The 18,677-nt window shown below is 31.2% G+C and overlaps 1 protein-coding gene across 1 annotated transcript in view; it reads left to right on the forward strand.

Annotated features, from left to right (window-relative positions):
- The first annotated feature begins 14,367 nt into the window (after nucleotides 1-14,367).
- Nucleotides 14,368-18,677, forward strand: part of LOC100212254 (hexokinase-2) — a 46,179-nt gene continuing 41,869 nt past the window's right edge. The window contains exon 1 of the mRNA XM_065792652.1: nucleotides 14,368-14,391. The gene's annotated coding sequence lies outside the window, so the exon portion shown is untranslated. The remainder of the gene's footprint in view (nucleotides 14,392-18,677) is intronic.

Here is an 18,677-nt window from a genome sequence, read left to right on the forward strand (position 1 = left end):
AATAAAGTTAAATATTAGAACCAATCAATATATATATACATATATATATATATATATATATATATATATATATATATATATATATATATATATATATATATATATATATATCTGTGTGTGTGCGTGTGTGAAAGCAGAGTCTTTACTGATTTTTGTACAGATAGCTGGATAACACCACAACTCTATAGTATACAAATAGAACAACAAAAATTAAGAATGCAAGCTTACGGATAAAAGAATATAAAAACATCATACCTTGTTTTGAATTTAAAATCTTTTTAAAAAAATGAATTATGAAGAAAACCATTAAATATTTTTAAATTTAGCAAATAGTTTTATAAAGTTCTTGTATGTACTAAATAACAAAAAATACTAGGAAAATATTTAATTGAACCATAAGTTTAGTTTTCTCAATATAAAGCATTCAGTGCAAATTTTAACAACATTTTATTAATTATTTTGGTAATACGTAACACACAACCACCTTAATTTTAATTCATATATAAATTTTCAACCGATTGTTAAGCAAGTTGTGCAATAAACAACATTTACTGTTCTCATATATTCTATAAAAAGAAAAAAATCAGTTAAACAACAGAATAAAAAAGCGTACATAATTTTAAAATGTAGAAAAAAGTATATTATACTTTTTACTTTCATTTTTATTTTATTATATTATACAAATATAAAACAGAAAAGTAAAAATTTTACATAAAGATATTTTATATACAAAAATGAAAATCAAGCTAATAAATTACAAGGGCACCAAAAACTAAAAAAGGTCTAACACCTATTTCGCTTTTGAAATTTTGGGACACTACACTTTCTAGTAATTTTAAATAAACATTTCAAGTTATAATTTAACTATCAGTTCAAGCCGATTAAATTTTTGCTCTCCATCGGCAATCATATATTTTTAATGAGCTTAAGAGCTAATATAAGCTGAAATTTAAATCTTCCGATCAAACTACCTAAAGAAAATAACAGTATTTTTAGGGTGCACGGTTATTTCAAAAATGAAGCGATATCAAATAATAGTTGCGCAAGATTAGGGTATATATAAAATAGTAATTCCTATTTATAATTGTCTTTCTAATCTCAACCGTCTTTCGGTAGTACTTAAAATACTTACTGAATACTCTGTTATTAATATATGTATATATATATATAGATATATATATATATATATATATATATATATATATATATATATATATATATATATATATATATTCAGAATTTTTTGATGTTGACATAAAATGTCAACATCACAATGTTGACATTTCATGTCTGGAAAACATTGATATATTATGTCAAGTAAAGATGCTTTGCAAAAATTATGCTGATTGGAGACTGGGAACAAAAAAAAGCCCTAAAATTATGGTCACAATTGTCCCAAACGTTAAGGCAACAAGTTAATAAATTTTTTTTTTTTTTACTTTTCTTAAATAAAGTTATATTCATCTATAAATTTTTAAAATTCATACAATAATTTTTAGCGTTAAAATATTGACTACAATTATAGACTTTTAATTACATGAACTTTAACAACGTCAAAATCATTAAACTTTCTAATTATACTTAGTTTATTTTAACTGTAATTACAATATATATATTGTAACTCAAATAATAACATTGTAACGGTACTTAAATAGCCATTTGTAAATGCAATTAAGATTGACAAAGTTGTGGGGCGACTGAATAAGTGCGAATTTCATAACTGCGAATCTGCATAATTGCGACTGGCATAAGTGCGAACTGGCATAAGTGCGAACTGGCATAAGTGCGAACTGGCACAAGCGCGAACTGGCATAAGTGCGAATCACTTGCAAAAACTGGCATAAGTGCGAACTAGCAAAAGCGCGAACTGGCATAAGTGCGCCAAAAGAATTTGCAAACATTGGCATAAGTGCGAACTGGAATAAGTGCGAACTGGCATAAGTGCGAAACAATTGCAAAAACTGGCATAAGTGCGAACTGGCACAAGCGCGAACTGGCATAAGTGCGCCGAAAGAATTTGCAAACATTGGCATAAGTGCGAGCTGGCATAATTGCGAACTGGCATATGTGCGAAACAATTGCAAAAACTGGCATAAGTGCGAACTGGCACAAGCGCGAATTAGCATAAATGCGCCGAAAGAATTTGCAAACATTGGCATAAGTGCAAATCGGCATAAGTGGCGATATGGCAAGTTCGCACTTATGCCAATTCGCACTTATGCCAGTTCGCACTTATGCCAATTCGCACTTATGCCAATGTTTGCAAATTCTTTCGGCGCACTTATGCCAGTTCGCGCTTGTGCCAGTTCGCACTTATGCCAGTTTTTGCAATTGATTCGCACATATGCCAGTTCGCACTTATGCCAATGTTTGCAAATTCTTTCGGCGCACTTATGCCAGTTCGCGCTTGTGCCAGTTCGCACTTATGCCAGTTTTTGCAATTGATTCGCACATATGCCAGTTCGCACTTATGCCAGTTCGCACTTATGCCAATGTTTGCAAATTCTTTCGGCGCACTTATGCCAGTTCGCGCTTGTGCCAGTTCGCACTTATGCCAGTCTTTGCAACTGCTTCGCACTTATGCAGATTCGCAGTTATGAAATTCGCACTTATTCAGCCTCCTCAAAGTTGTGTCTCGGTTTTTAGAAAATAATTAACTTTTAAGGTTTCTTAAATAAGGTATGATAGCTTAAACTATGACATAATTTTTAGCAAGCAAAAATGTACTAAAGGGGGTGATTCATTAAAAGTTTTGAATTAATCTTATTAAGATTTATAAAATTCTTAATAAAATTAACAAAAGAATAAAAAGTACAAAAAGATCAAGAGTTAATCCGATGTTATTCAGAGTGGTAGCCTTTTTATCAAATATAGATTCTCAGGTTATACAGTTTGTAAATCATTGGTAATAATGAGCACACCTTATTCAACTAACCAACTTGCAGCTCTAGCAGCCAACTAGCCTAGTTTAGGTCAAAGTAATTATTCAGCTGCTTCTCAAAAGCTTGATGCTACCATATAAAACTAATATCTACAGTTAGTATCCTTCTCATCCGCGTATCTGCACTGGAAAACGAAAATATTACTCTAAAAGCGAAACTCTCTCAACAGCCAAAAGGAACAAGCTTTTGGCTGTTGAGAGACAGAAAAATGCTTGTGGTTAAGAAAAAAAAGCTTGCCCCATTAAGAGTTTTGGCAACAAGCCAAAACTCTTAACTGGGCAAGCGCAGTCAAGCATGGTTCAGAAGCCAATAAAGCAATTATCACAGCAGTCAAAGAAAATGCCAAAACTGTAGAAACAAAATTTAAAAGGTTTATTGTTGCCGGCTTTCCAAAATCCTCTAACAATATTCAGAGGAAAACTTCAGTCCAAAGTATGCTCAAAAACATAACTATAATGACGCTTTTAAACTTGTTGGGCATTTCTCAACATATTCATCAAAAAAGGTCATCAATACACTAGTTTAACTACAATAACAATTGAGCCAAATGAATTAATCATCATTGAGTTTTACTCAAACGAGCATCGCAATGATCTCTTATCTAATGCAAAGCGACTTTCCCGTAATAGATAAATTAAAATCTGTCTACATTCGTCCGGACCGTACACCTCTCGAACAAAAAACATTTAACAACTTTAACAAAAAGCGTGCTAACGAAAATGCAGAGTTATTGGCATAAGGTTTACTTGACAAATCCTTTTGGTTTGTCGTCCACAGCAAAAAGATCAAACGCATTGACACATCCAAAACTGTCAACACTAATGGATGAGAGAGAAACCCAATCCTCAAATGGAAATCAACAGTTGAGGTTGTTTGGTCTCTCTTAACATCTTACTAGCTCTTCCATTAAATTATCTCATCTTTCGTGCTTCTATGCTAATGCAACCTCTCTTAATCTATTAAACTCGCCGAACTCTCCGCTGCATTTACAGACCTCCTTCCTCCGGTATCAAAGCCGATTCTCAGAGATTTCGGCAATTTTCCATGCCAAAACATCAGTGTCAAACAAAAAATACAATCGCATCATAATTGCCGGTAATTTTAGATCTCGTCATATGTGACTCTCCATATCGTGCTAACGATATCAACATCGGTCCTCCACTCGGCTTGTCGGAACAATATCATTGCTCTATCACTAGGCAATACAAACTGGCTTCCAGCGTAAATTATCGCATTTCAACAGTTCTAAATTCATTTACAAGCTTGGTAACTGTAAAAAAATTAACAAAGAATTCAATAAGGTTGACTGGTCATTTATTTTTTAACGTAGATCAAAGTTACCAACTATGGCTCAACAAATACAATGAATGTTGTCTTCAATTCATTTCTCGTATGCCAAATAAGCCATTCCAAGAAAATCAACCATGAGTGACAAAATAAACTATTATCTCTGAATCGTTTTAAAAAATTACTCTGGGCTCGTAACGTCAAATCAAAATGGAAAATCATATCCCTGGTCCAGCAATATAGAGAAGCTATAATAATATAGAGAATATAGTGAAATAGTAATATAGAGAAGTTGTTCTTTACTAATAACTATTGAATTTGCTCTGGCCAATGATAAACGTAACCCTAAAAGGTTATTTTCATACATAATTAGTAAACGCTCTGTAAAAAATCAGATCTTAACTACGCGAATCGCTAGTTCAAAGGAGATCATTAGCTTAAACAAAATCACAATAGCCAACTCACTTAACAATCAATTACAAACAATTTGCAGCAAAGAGCCATTCGATGATGGCTATTTGCTGAAAATCTTCTCCATTTTGCCATCCAATCTTCACCACTTTGATTGTAGAACTAGCATAATCCTCAACAGCATAGCATTCGACACTTAGGCCTCTCTAATGTAACTCTGATCTCTAGATATATCCAAGTGACTTGATGTAGATAATGTCAATCATTGCGTTTTACGCGCTTATTCTACTTCAATGTCTACTCCACTTACTCTCATCTTTCAAAAACCATTTGATAATGGTGAAGTTCCAAGTTTATGGTCCAAAGCATAGGTAACGTCTTTATTTAAGAAGGGCTTCAAAATTGACTCATCAAACAACAAACCAATATCTTTCACCTTGATTTCGTGTAAAATAATGGAGAAACTAGTTAAGAAAGCAAACATGCAGCATCTAAAATCAAACAATTTCCTATCAAATAGTCAACATGGCTTTTTAGAGAAAAAAGCATGCATTACAAATCTCCTTAAAACAATGGACTTCTTGAATGAAATATGGCCAGAAAACTACCAGTTGACGTTGTACTACTAATGTTACTACAACTCGCAGCTTTCCTTGTTAAAAGTTTCACAAAACTAACTCTAATCTGACAATCTACGATTGTATTTTGTACTACTACTACTACTACTACTACTACTACTACTACTACTACTACTACTACTACTACTACTACTACTACTACTACTACTACTACTACTACTACTACTACTACTAGTATTACTACTACTACTACTATTACTACTACTACTACTACTACTACTACTACTACTACTACTACTACTACTACTACTACTACTACTACTACTACTACTACTACTACTACTACTACTACTACTACTACTGCTACTACTACTAATACTTATTATCTTTTAATGAGGGTATAGCTCTAAAACTCATTTTTATAATTCTGCGGCCGGCTGGTATTTAGGTTTCCCAAACTCTGTGGTAGCTCTCAGAGAGGCTGATTCCATCAACAGCTGTATAATATCACAGTACTAACAGTACCATGTTGCACATGGGTGGTGTCTCTGCTCGCACTTTTGGTGCGCATTGCCGAGGCCCCATTCGGAACCCCTTGTTACGGCTTATGGTTTATTAATAGTAATGAGGTGATTGCTTGGACTATTAAATAGTGTACTAAGTTCTATCTGTGATTTAAGTAAAGTTCTTCAATCAAATTTAAAAATGACTAAAGTACCAAAAACTATAAAACACAAAAAACCATCATCATCACCAAGTTCTCTAAACCTATCATTCACTAATATTCGTGGTCTTCGAAGTAACTTTTCTTCTGTTGAGTCTTATCTCTTGCAAAGTTCACCAGATTTACTTGCTCTTTGTGAGACTAATTTGAGTTGAGCTGCCTCATCTTGTGATCTTAGTGTTGATGGTTATCTTCCTTTAATTTTATTGTATCGCATCAAAAAGAACTTTTTTAAGTTGAGCGTAAAACGCCTCATGTATCTTAATACAATTCAACATAATTTAAATACAAGCTAATTCTCTTGATATTTACAATAATTTCTTTATATTATATAAAAATACGTCTATATACATATGCAATTATTTACAAGTAACGCAAATCAATTGTTAGCTTTATAACACTCATTAAATATAATTACACTTTACAAATCTGTAAAGACTCATATAGTCATATGCTTGGCCTGGGCATTTACATTCGTAAGAATTCACCCATTTGTCGGGAAAATCCACAGACTATTCTTTTATGTGCTTTCGTTTAGCACCACTTCACTCTATTGTCTTTCTCTTTTTTCTATATCGCTCTCCTTCATCTCAAGACTGCACTCTTTTTAATGTTATTTCTGATCAAATTAACCAAGCCCTCTCTCTCTTAACCCATCAGCCAATATTGTCGTTGTTGGTGACATTAATGCTCATCAAACTGAATGGTTTGGTTCTATTGTCAGTGACTCTCCAGGCGTTAAGGCTCATAACTTTTGCCTTTCTCAATCTCTAACTCAAATAGCCAACTTTCCAACTCGCTTTCCAGACTACCTGAATCATTTACCTTTTCTACTCAACTTATGTCTTGTTTCTGATCCTAGCCAGTACTCAGTTTTCCCACATAGACCCTTCGGTGCTTCTGATCACGGTTCGATCTCTCTAAAACTGTTATCTCATTCTTCTTCATCATCAGAATCCCCCAATCATTGTACCTCTTACAACTACCTTAAAGCTGACTGAAACACTTTCCGTGATTTTCTTCGTGATGACCCTTGGGTAAAAAACTTTCGTCTTCCTGCTGACAAATGTGCTTCTTGCATAACTTTTTTGATTCAGGCTAGCATGAAATCTTTTATTCCCTCTTGACAATTCTAGGTTAAGCCTCACTCTTCTCCATGGTTTTCTTCACATTTTGCCGTGGCAATTTCCAATCGAAACCATTACTTCCATATCTATCAGCAAAAAATTTCTCCAGAAAACAGACGTCTGTTTACTATTGCTAGAAACCATTTTAAAAAGGTTTTTTCTCACACCAAAGCCGGCTATTCTCAGATCATGAAATCTCGTATTTCGTCTCAAAAGTTAGGCTCTCGTGACTTCTGGAGAATCTTTAATAGTATCAATTCATGACATTCGTATCACTCCAGCTTCTGTATCTAAAGTGATTTTTTGCTTAGAATCTTCTACAGGATGTGGTCCGGACGACATACCTAGTCTTTCAGAAGTGTTCTCTGGAGCTGTTGTCTATACTTTTAAAACTATTTAACTAGTGCTTATTGGAGTCTTGTTGTCCTCCATGCTGGAAAACGTCATCTGTTATCCCTATTTTCAAAAATTATGGAGAGTGATCTGATTCTGACTACCTTCCCATTAGTTTTCTTCCTAACATAAGTAAGGTTTTTGAGTCTTTAATTAACAAATTCTTAATTCCTTATCTTGAATCTAATAACTTACTTTCTGATCATCAATACGGATTTCAATTTTCTTGTTCTCCAGCTGATTTGCTAACAGTAATAACCAATAGGTTTTATCGTGCATTAGATAGAGGCGGAGAGGCTAAGGCTATTGCTCTTGATATTTCTAAAGCTTTCTATAAAGTTTGGCATGCTGATCTTCTTCATAAGCTTTCTTTTTATGTTATATCAGGTAACATCTTTAAGATTATTGAATTCTTCCTTTCGTAGTGTAAAAGTTATTCTCGGCGGAGAGCACTCTTCTTCCTCACACTTCTTCATATCCTGTAACTTCAGGGGTTCTTTAAGTTTCTACCCTTGGCCTACAATTTTTTTAATTTAAATTTTTTTTTTAATCTATTTTTGTCTTGATAAGATGGTTACACTCTCTGATTGCTTTGAGGGGGGCATTTGAACTTGAAAAGGATTTCACCTGCTACGGCATCTACCCTCCATCTTTTTGGATTAAACCTTATTTCCGATCTTTCTTTGAAACCATATATAAATTTTTTTGCAAAATTACCATCTGCTAAGGTTGCATCTCTATATCGTGCTCGATACTTACTCCGGATTCTGTTCTTTATCTCAATAAATCTCAAACCCGTTCTTGTATGGAATACTGTTTCCATATCTGGGGTAGATCTTCCAATGATGCCCTTTCTTTTTTAGACAAGGTGCAAAAAAGCATTGTAAACATAGTTGGAGCTGCTCTTGCAGCCAACCTCCGACCATTGTCACATTGTCGTAATGTTGCTTCTCTTTCTCTTTTCTACAAATGCTATAACGGGCACTACTCTAAAGAGTTAGCGTCTCTTGTGCCATTTACTAAAATTCATTATCGTGTTGCTCGTCATTCAATTAAGTCTTATCCTTTTCCGTGACTATTCCTAAGTACTCCAAAAACTCTTATTCGTTTAGCTTTTTTCCCCGAGCATCAGTTCTTTGGAATTCGTTTCCTTCGTCTTGCTTTCCTGATTCATATAATTTGCAATCTTTTAAGTTGTTTGCCAATTGTTATTTTGCATAATATCCACTAGCAGCTCCATTTTCTCTTTAAATGTGTTTTGTATGTGTATTTTTTCCGCCACGATTTTTTTTATCTTTTTGTGTTCATTTTTTTATGATAATGCATATTACAAATGTAGTAAAGATTAAAAAAAATTGAATACCGATAACCCAAATTAAAGGGCATTTGGATTTTCTATGTTTTTATACTTAAGTTATTAAAGTCTTTTGACGTTTGTTCAAATACAAAGCACCTTATAGTTGATATTGTGTTGGTTGCAGCACTGCATGCTTTTGCATTGATTGTTAGAAATGTCAAGATGTGCTTAATTTTCATTATGACAAAAAAAATTTCGGTATTTCAGTTTTTCTTATGTTTTTTTATTTGATCTTCAACATAGCGGATTTCTTTATTTATTATATCTTTAGTTTTGTGAACTTTGAAGGACGTTTTCTTAATTATCTGCACTATTTTAGAATATTTGTTTAAATATTGTTGTTGTGAGCCATCACAACCTCATTTTAATAATATCTCTAAATTGCTTCTTTCTATTTCATTTAAGGTTTCCAAAACTTCATCTAAACAAACAAGCATCTTGATGTGTGATCTAAAATATTTGTGCTATTGTAATTTAATTTTACAATATGTTTCTGAAACAATCATTGACTTTTGTCGTGTATAGCATTGTTTTTTTGTTTTTTTTTTTAAAAAGCTAATAACACGGATAAATATTTTTGATGGGAGCGTGAATGATTTCATTTTGTCTCCTTGCCATATCAGCTTCCACAAAAATTAATTATTATTTTTTTTTTTTTCTTTCATTTTTTTGTTTAGTTTATTTCGCTGTTAAAGAATGTTTGCATTGCATATACATATATCAAAAGTAATGGCTGGAGCAAAGAGAAGTGTACATTTTATTTATTGCCAAGCCACATATAAAAAAATTCGACACCAACCCAAACATACAAATATATATTAAGATATAAATTAGAATATATATTAAGATATAAATTAGAATATATATTAAGATATAAATTAGAAATGAAATAGTAAATAACCAAGAGAAGAAATTCAAAATAACAACAAATTGAAAAGTGTTAAAATGCTTGCAATTGCTAAAATACTTAAGAAATATATAAACAAAAGTTCTTGAATTAAAAAAAATAACAGTAATAATAAAATAAATTTTCTTAATCACTAGATAAATTTTTAACACCATCATTAAATTTTTTTGATATAAATAAATCTGCTTTTCTTTGATTGGAATCACTTTAAAAGAAACATTTAAAGTGTGATATATTAAGATCCCTGAAAAGTAATAATCGTTTTGATTCATTCTTGAATCGCTCTAATGTGTTCTTGTTTTTGTTGACAATATCTGGGAATTTTTTCCACAGATAAGGTCCGCAGTATTTAACTGAATAAGAAGTTAATCTTAAATTATATTTGTGAAGAACAAAATTGTTATCTGAAAACTTTGTTGAATACTTATGATTAATTTTATCAAAATAAGTTTGAAAGATTTTTGGGGACAATCCCATTTTTGTTTTAAACATAAACAATAAAACTTGGTGTTAATTGAGTTTATACACATTTAAAGCACCGAGCGCACGTAAAAGTGGTTCGCAAAAGAGCATTTCTATAAACTTCAAACACTATTCTGCACGCATGTTTTTGTTTGTTGTAGATTATCTTAAGTTATGTATAGCCAGTACTAGCCCACACAATGTTACAGTAAGGCAAATAACTACGAATAAAGGCAAAACATAACTTTTTTAGGGATGTTATACTTAGAAAAAGTTAAGCCTTAGACATCATTGTGTTACGGAATGGATTCTGGTCCCTTTGATTTCATATTTCTTCTACTAATTTCCATGGTTCAGAAACATATACGACATCTTTATTTCAAAAGTTTTTTTTATTATAGTTCAAAAGTCTTCTTTTTAGCAACCTAAAGAATTTATAGCTTAAAATTTGTTTGATCTTTTTTTTTTAAATATGTCATGAGAGAGCATGTTTAGAATACTTAAATCTTTGTTCATGTACGTAATAGCTACCTTATAACTGCTCTGAAATTCAATAATTTAATTGTGATGATACTTATCAAGAAATAAGGACTTGTCTTTATTGATCTTTAATGCATTAGGCTTAATACCTTTGCGCCTCAAGCTCTTTCGAATCTTGGTCGTCATACAATCTAAAATGGTTGTTGGAAGATCTGTTTACCTTTTTATGTTGAATAAGGTGTTGGCAAAAATTTTCCTCAGTGGTGCCTGTTGTGGATACAAACTAACCTGCATTGAAATACCAACTATTCAGAAAATAAACTTTTACTATTTAAAATGAAATAAGTTTCATTTGTTACAGAATTTAGTGTTTTGCTTTCCTCTTCAGACAGGATTTCTAAATCCTAAATTAATATGTTTAACAGATTTTGAGCTGAACAAAATAGTGAGTGCTCGGCTGATTGTAAAGCGAAATACAATCTTCAAAGACGGACAATAACTTGACTTTAAAACAGCTTCCTTTTATATAACAAAACGAAAAGATAAGTATAAATAGAAAAAAATCTTACAGTTTCCACAAATGAAATGATGTACGATATATGATTAAGATGTGATAAAATGTGTCGGCAATTTAAAAGTAATTGCGATACCTTATCTCAAATGATGTATAAATGCAAGCCTTTAATACTTTTTTTACTATATTTATAGTCATTTTTTTTCGTGAACTATCCTAATTTTAAAGCTTGAATTTTTTTTTGTGTTTGGATACGGTGCGAACGCGGGCAATAGAGAGTTTGGTAATATTGTATGAGATTCTCGTGATGGAAATGGGTTGTAACATAATAAAGTGTCACTTTAAAAATAAAACTTTTACAGTAAAATATTTATTGAAAAAATCTGAATGTAAAACGAAATAGGTGAAATAAGAAATTTTTTTTAATATTTTTTTGTTGATAAAGTAATTCTATTGGTCAACTGGCGCCCCCTAATACATAAGTTTCTCATTACAAAATTCTGTGTATATTTTAAACGGAAACAAAAACTAGGTATCAGTAAACCATCGTTTACATACCTGCTTTACAAATTTGCACGCATTTATGGCAGAAAACAAAACGGAGACATTTTGTTTAAAGAAAGAAACTCTTATAATCATAATACAGATAAATTTTTAACGTCAATGTATTTTTAACGTCAATGTATTTTTAACGTAGTTTGATGTATTAAAACCACTGTACAGCGACAGATATTCATAAAACTAAAATAACTTGGTAAACGGTAAACGACTTTTTTTTGTAAAGGAGAAAATAAAAAACTATAAATTAACTAACTTCAATTGTGTGGAGGATTTTAGATTTGTTTTTATGTGTTAAAAATGTTTTCGGCAAAAGTTCGTATGGTACTTTCTCCCCATTTGAAACCTACTCGCGCCGGTCCTACTTTCAAAGATATGAATGCAATAATATCTCCAGCAATGACGAATGAACTATAAATGAAAGACGTACATTCATTCTTAATAGAAAAATAAATGATATCATGTTTTTTTAACTTGTTTATACTCTACAAAATCGACTTGACTCTTCCTTTTACATCCGGTTATGATGAAAGTAGTTTCAGTAGACTAAAGACTATCAAAAATTATCTGTGATCAAGAATGACAAAGCAATGTCTTTTTGGATTGACATTTTATTCGAATGTGCGCTTGCTGAAAGCATTGACTATGAGTTATCAATTAATCATTTTGCTTCAACCCAGCGGGTGCAGACATTCGTACGACGTCTATACAACGATGTCCAAACTAACTCCTGTTATTTCAGAGAAAGATTCTGCTGCAAGAAATGCCCTCCTTGCAGTGTTTCTTGTATTAGTATCTTCAAATCCCTGCTTAGGAGTATCTGAGGAGTATCTGAGGAGGAGTCAACCACTAAGCTTAACTCCTCTCTAAACTTTCTTTTGATTTCTTTTTTTCGAGATTTTACAGATAATTTATCTTCTGGAGATCGGGACTGGTATCTTTTAGTATCCATTTATATCCCAAGTGTAGAATGAATTCAAAAATTTGTATCCAACAAATCTGTGTGGATAGTCCTAAAGCTTTAGCATGCTTATTGCAAATTTTTTCTCTAGTTATATTCAGCTTGTTCATTTTACTAGGCTTTGCAGAACAAACATTGCAAGATTGAGTTGAGTTTGTATCTGTTATAGCGTTCACTGCCTTGCCGTCCAACATGGTCATCCCAATTTTTATTTCTATTTTTGCTTTCTGGTTAGAGAAGGGGATTTCAAGTTCAAATTTTGAAGACTTTTTTTATTTTCTTCCTAACATCTAGTTCTTCAACTCTTGTTGACTCCTTTGTTTCTTTTTGGTATTGCTGGTGAAGAGACATGCAAAAGTAAGGGCTTGAAGGCATTGGGTTTGACCATACAGTGATGTCCCCTATTTTCAGTTTCAACAGAGCAATTGCAGTTTGGAACAAGGATTTTTTGTTTTCAACTCCAGTTGCATGATCTGTGTCATCAAACCTAGAATAGAATTTTCCAGTTGTTTCCGATCCATCTAGACATTCTGTATTAGATATGTTTATAATTTTTGATAAAGTGTGGTTCACCATTGACTGATCTATTGACATAATACTTGACAGAAGTTTCTAAAATTTCTAAATTTTCCGTATAACATATGAATTTTACATCGAATATTACTTTAATTGTAGGGTATATTTCTGCATTCTGTTTCTGTGAAGAGTTTCTAAGAACTCTTTCTCGCGTTCCTCAAGTTGAGAGAAGATTCTTCCGTGCTTTTCATATTTGATATTGAGCTTGGCAAGAAATGTTTTAATTTTCTTATCTAAGTCTTTAAAATTGTGAACATTCGTTTTAATCTTTACTTCTTCCTTGACCACAGAGCACAAGTAAAGATTATTAATACCAACTTCCTTGATTTTATCCAAAACATCAATCATCCTCATGTGTAGTTTTTCACATAAACACAACATTAGATTAAAGTTTTTTTTTTTAACTCAATGAGCACTTGTCTCTTACAAATTCTAATCATAATTTATATTAAATCACATACCTCAAAAATTACTATTAAAACCCACATAAACATGCTTAAAATTTCACATTAACCTTATAAACACATTAGCAATTTCACAAAAAACCGTACAAACACATTAATAAGAATCATCCACTTTTATTCATTACTACTAGACGTCATGTAACATTTAACATAATATAATCACATCAAGTTAACAACATCAGTATTTAAGATCCAAGAAATGCTTTTCCAGGCATGGTGTGACCAAATAACGGCTTCCCCCTTCCCCCAACTTTTTCAGAAGAGGGACAATATTTTAAACATAATTATTTTCAAAACCTAAAATAATATTCAACTTTATCGATAGAATTCAAATTTCAGAAAAAAATCTTTTGGCGTTCGGAAGTAATAACTACGTAAAATTTACGACCCCCTCATTTTTGGGGATAAATATTTTACACTAATTTATATTTTCTATACTTATTTCCATAAATCCATTTCGGGCAATTTGGGGCAGCTGATTTTATTTTAGTCATCCATGATAACATCCTTCAGGATAAAAAAGTCATTTCAGGGTCGAGCTCTGCGGAACTTTTGAGATATGATATTTTCAAAAACAATATATAACGGAAAAAAAAAATATAACGGAAAAAAACACATGCTAAAACATACTTTTTAGTCCCTGTGTAATAAGCAAATAATAATAATAACAATATATTTCACAAACAAGAGGTAATCCACTGTTATTCAGGGTGGTAGCCCTCCTATCAATCCATATTGTGTTCTGCATCAACTGTCGGAAGTACTTGATCAATCATCAAGTATAATATAATGGTTACTCAAGCAGATTTCAAACACCTTATTAATAGGGTTGCATCTCTTGAATTAAGACTTAAAGAAAACGAAGTAAAGCTCAAATCTAATGAAGAAAAGTTAGAAGAAAACAATTTAAAATGGAAAACGGTTATTGAAATAAAGGATAAAGAAATAGAAGACCTTAATAATAGGTTAAAACATATAATAGTAATAAAAAATAACAGTACACCAAATAGTACCGAATGGTCCGACGTGGTAAGCGAAAAATCAAAAAAAATTGTTGAGCAAAAAGCTCTAATAAATGTTGCAGCAAAAGAACCGAGAACTAACCGATAGAGGTAAAAAAGAAAAAAATTTAGTATTTTTTGGCATACATAAATCAAATGCTATAGAAGCACTCGATACAAAAGAAGATGATAAAATGTTTGTAGAAATTATGCGGAATAAAAATAACACAAATGTGAATATATTGAAGCTACATCGTCTAAAAACGAGAGACACTAGTAAAATACCGTCAGTAATTGTAGAATTAGAGAGTGTCGAACAGCGTAATGAAGTACTTAAAGCGGCAAAAAGGTTAAAGGGACTTAAAGAATATGAAGAAATTTCAATTAATAAAGACTTGACTGAATCGGAAAGGCTTGTGCGAAAACATTTATTAGAAGAACGTAAGCGTTTGAATGCTAACAACAAAGATTATTTTAGAATCAGAGGTGACAGTGTGAAAATTGTACTGTAAAAAATGTTTCATTCAACAACTTATTCTGTTACTACACAAATGCTACATTGCTAAACAACAGAACGCAAGAATTTATTGCCAATATTACTGTATGTAAACACTATTTAACTTTTATAACAGAAACTTGGTGGGTAGACACCTCTATACCAAATATTGAAAACTATACGCTTTACCATAAAGATCGTATCACATGCAGAGGCGGTGGTGTAGCCATATATGTACAAAACTCGATTAAATCCTTCGAAATCTTGGATGAAAAGTTATCTAACAATAATGAATAAGTATAGTGTGAAATTATTTTAGACAATGAATGATGTTTACTAGGCTGCATTTATAGGTCTCACCTGCTTGATGCCATAAATACAATTACTCAATCTATCATATATGCAAAGCATTTAATAACATCAAAGTAAGACGGATTATTAGTGAGCGGTGATTTCAATTTACCCTCTATAAAATGTAATAACAATGGCGTTAAGTCAGTTCATGACACAAATCAACTTATTGACTCTTTATTTGATGCATATTTAACTCAATTAGTAACAGATCCTACTTTTCAAGCTCATGAAATTACGTCAACTAGTACATTAAACCTTATAATAGCCGAATGCAATGAAAGAATTGAAGAAATTATTCATTTACCGCCTCTAGCAAACTTAAAAAAAGGACATCATTTCTTGACTTTTCATTTCCGAACAAAATCAATGCCACAAACAAAGTTGATTTGAAAAAATTGTTTCATATTATTATGAATTAATGTCCGCTTTTTTGACTATGTGTAATCGGAAAACTATTTTTAAAAATCGAAACGAAAACGAATGCTATGATGCCTTTTTAAATAATTACAATATTGCGTATGATAAATACGTCAAAATCAAATATGTAAAAACGAATTATAAGTTATGTAACTGGATATCTCCGCCACTGAAAATAAAAATTAAGTCAAAAAACAAACTTTAGTTCAAATGTTTGGCCTGTGGCTTTTCCAATGCAAAACTGGTACAAGAATACAAACAGAGTAATTTAACATACAAAAGGTTACTCAAAAAAACAGTAAAATAGTATGAATCAAAGTTAGCCAATGATGCTAAACTTAACCCAAAAATTTTGTATGAAGAAAGCAGAAGAAAAAAATCAAGTCGAGTATAAATTCTTTAAGAAATCAAAGCGATTGCATGATCACAGATCCAAAAGACATTGCAAATACTCTAAATGACCATTTTCAAGATGTATTCACAAAAAACAATGTTACCAAAATACCAAAATTCGATAAGCGTACAAACAATATATGCGGCACACCGTTATTTGATTTCAATTTGGTTTACAATATGTTAGTAAAGTTAGATCCAAATAAATCTGTTGGTCCAGACGGAGTAAGTCCATTTGTATTAAAAACTGTGCTGTTGCGCTAGCAATACCTTTAAGTTATATATTCACACTTTCGATGCAATCAGGTATTTGCCCAGATGATTGGAAACCTGCACACATAACACCTTTATATAAAAAAGTTAGCAAACTAATTACAAGCAATTATCGTCCAATTTCTTTGACGTCAGTTCTTAGTAAAGTTATGGAAAAAATTGTCAAAGACAGTATGGTTCAACATTTAGTACAAAACCACCTAATTTCAAGTAATCAGCATGGTCTTGTGCACAACAAATTATGCACAACTAATTGAAACTTGATTTTGTAAGCATTGTATTTGCCGATTGAAAATAATTTACACTCGTAGTTTATAAAAAAACAAATATTTACATGACTGGGGCTTGAAGAAGACAAAATTCATCTTATCATTAAGCCCCCCCCCCCCCCCAAAAAAAAAAATGCATATTCATCAAATAAAATGTTTTAACAAAATGCAAAAAATAAAATATATAACGTTTAAAATATTTAGTAATTCAAAGAGTATTTATATTTAAGAACTGATTAGTAAAATAAGATGATATATAAGTATTAATATTACAAAAAGAATTTACAATAACTTTTTTTAATAAAAGTTGAAATTATAAAATTTTACAATATTTTTAGTAATTAGTATTTCAAATAATAAAACTTAAAAAAATCGTTTGTAAATTCAAAACTTATAAGATAAGAAATACATTTACAATAGCAGACTATTGTTTAGAATATTAAATATAATATTAAAGAGTAATTAGTAGGTTAATTTTTGTTTTTGTTTGCTAGTTTAAAAAGCTTTTTAGAAGAACTTTAATTCATTTTCATGTATCATCAGTAATTGCTTAAGTTTTGTTTTAAACTGGTTTAAAGAATAATTAGATTTCAGCTCATTATTTAATATTGTATTCCACAGCTTAGGACCTCGGTTAGCAATTGAGAATTTGGTTGCTGAATAATGTGTTTTGGATTGAATGTAATTGTTTTTTGAAAATCTGGTAGGGTATATGTGGTTTATTTTTTCAAAAAGTGAATTAAATAACATTGGTGATATTTTTTTATCAAGTTTAAACATGAAGATAAGAATATGGTAAAGGTTTAGTTTATATACATTTAGAATATTAAGTTTATTAAATAATGTTTGAGTGTGAGAGAAACGGCCTACGTTTGTAATTATCCTTATAGCCTGTTTTTGTTTACTAAACAGTTTTTTTACTTTTGTTGCGTTTGTGCTGCACCAAGCAACGTTTGCATAATTTAAGTAGCAATGAATTAAAGAAAAATATAAGTTTTTTAAACAAGATAGATTTAAAAACTGCTTGGCTTTATACAAAACACCTATATTTTTTGATATTTTATTTTCAATTAGACCTATGTGGTCCCTCCAGGTTAAATTTTCATCCAGAACCACACCTAAAAATTTAATGCGTTATCAATAAAAAGATCAGGAAGTTTTAATGGAATATCTTGTTTTTTATGAAGACGATGGAACAAAGTGTATTTGGATTTATTGATGTTCAAAGATAGTTTGTTTGACTTGAACCATTGGGTTAATTTTTCAAGTTCTTTGTTTACTGTTTGAAATAATTTACTGATATCTTTACTAGAATAAAACAAGTTTGTATCATCTGCAAACAAAATTAAGTTTAAAATGTTAGAAAATTTATATAAGTCGTTAATATAAACGAGAAATAAAAGTGGTCCTAAAATTGATCCTTGAGGAACACCACAGGTGATTGACTTATATTCCGTTTTTCCGCTATCATATGAAATAAACTGCTTTCTATTAGACAAGTAACTATCAAACCAGGACAAATTAGTATTTATTATACCATAACTTTTCAGTTTGGATAGAAGGATTTGATGATTGACAGTGTCAAAAGCTTTACTTAAATCGATAAATACACCTAGGGTATACTTGTCTTCATCAAACCCTTTAAATATATCATGAACAAGGTGAGTGATTGCATGATCAGTTGAATGACCAGATTTAAATCCAAACTGTTTATGAAAAAGAATATTATTAAC

The sequence above is a fragment of the Hydra vulgaris genome, chromosome 03 (genome assembly GCF_038396675.1).
Source record: "Hydra vulgaris chromosome 03, alternate assembly HydraT2T_AEP".
NCBI lineage: Eukaryota > Metazoa > Cnidaria > Hydrozoa > Anthoathecata > Hydridae > Hydra > Hydra vulgaris.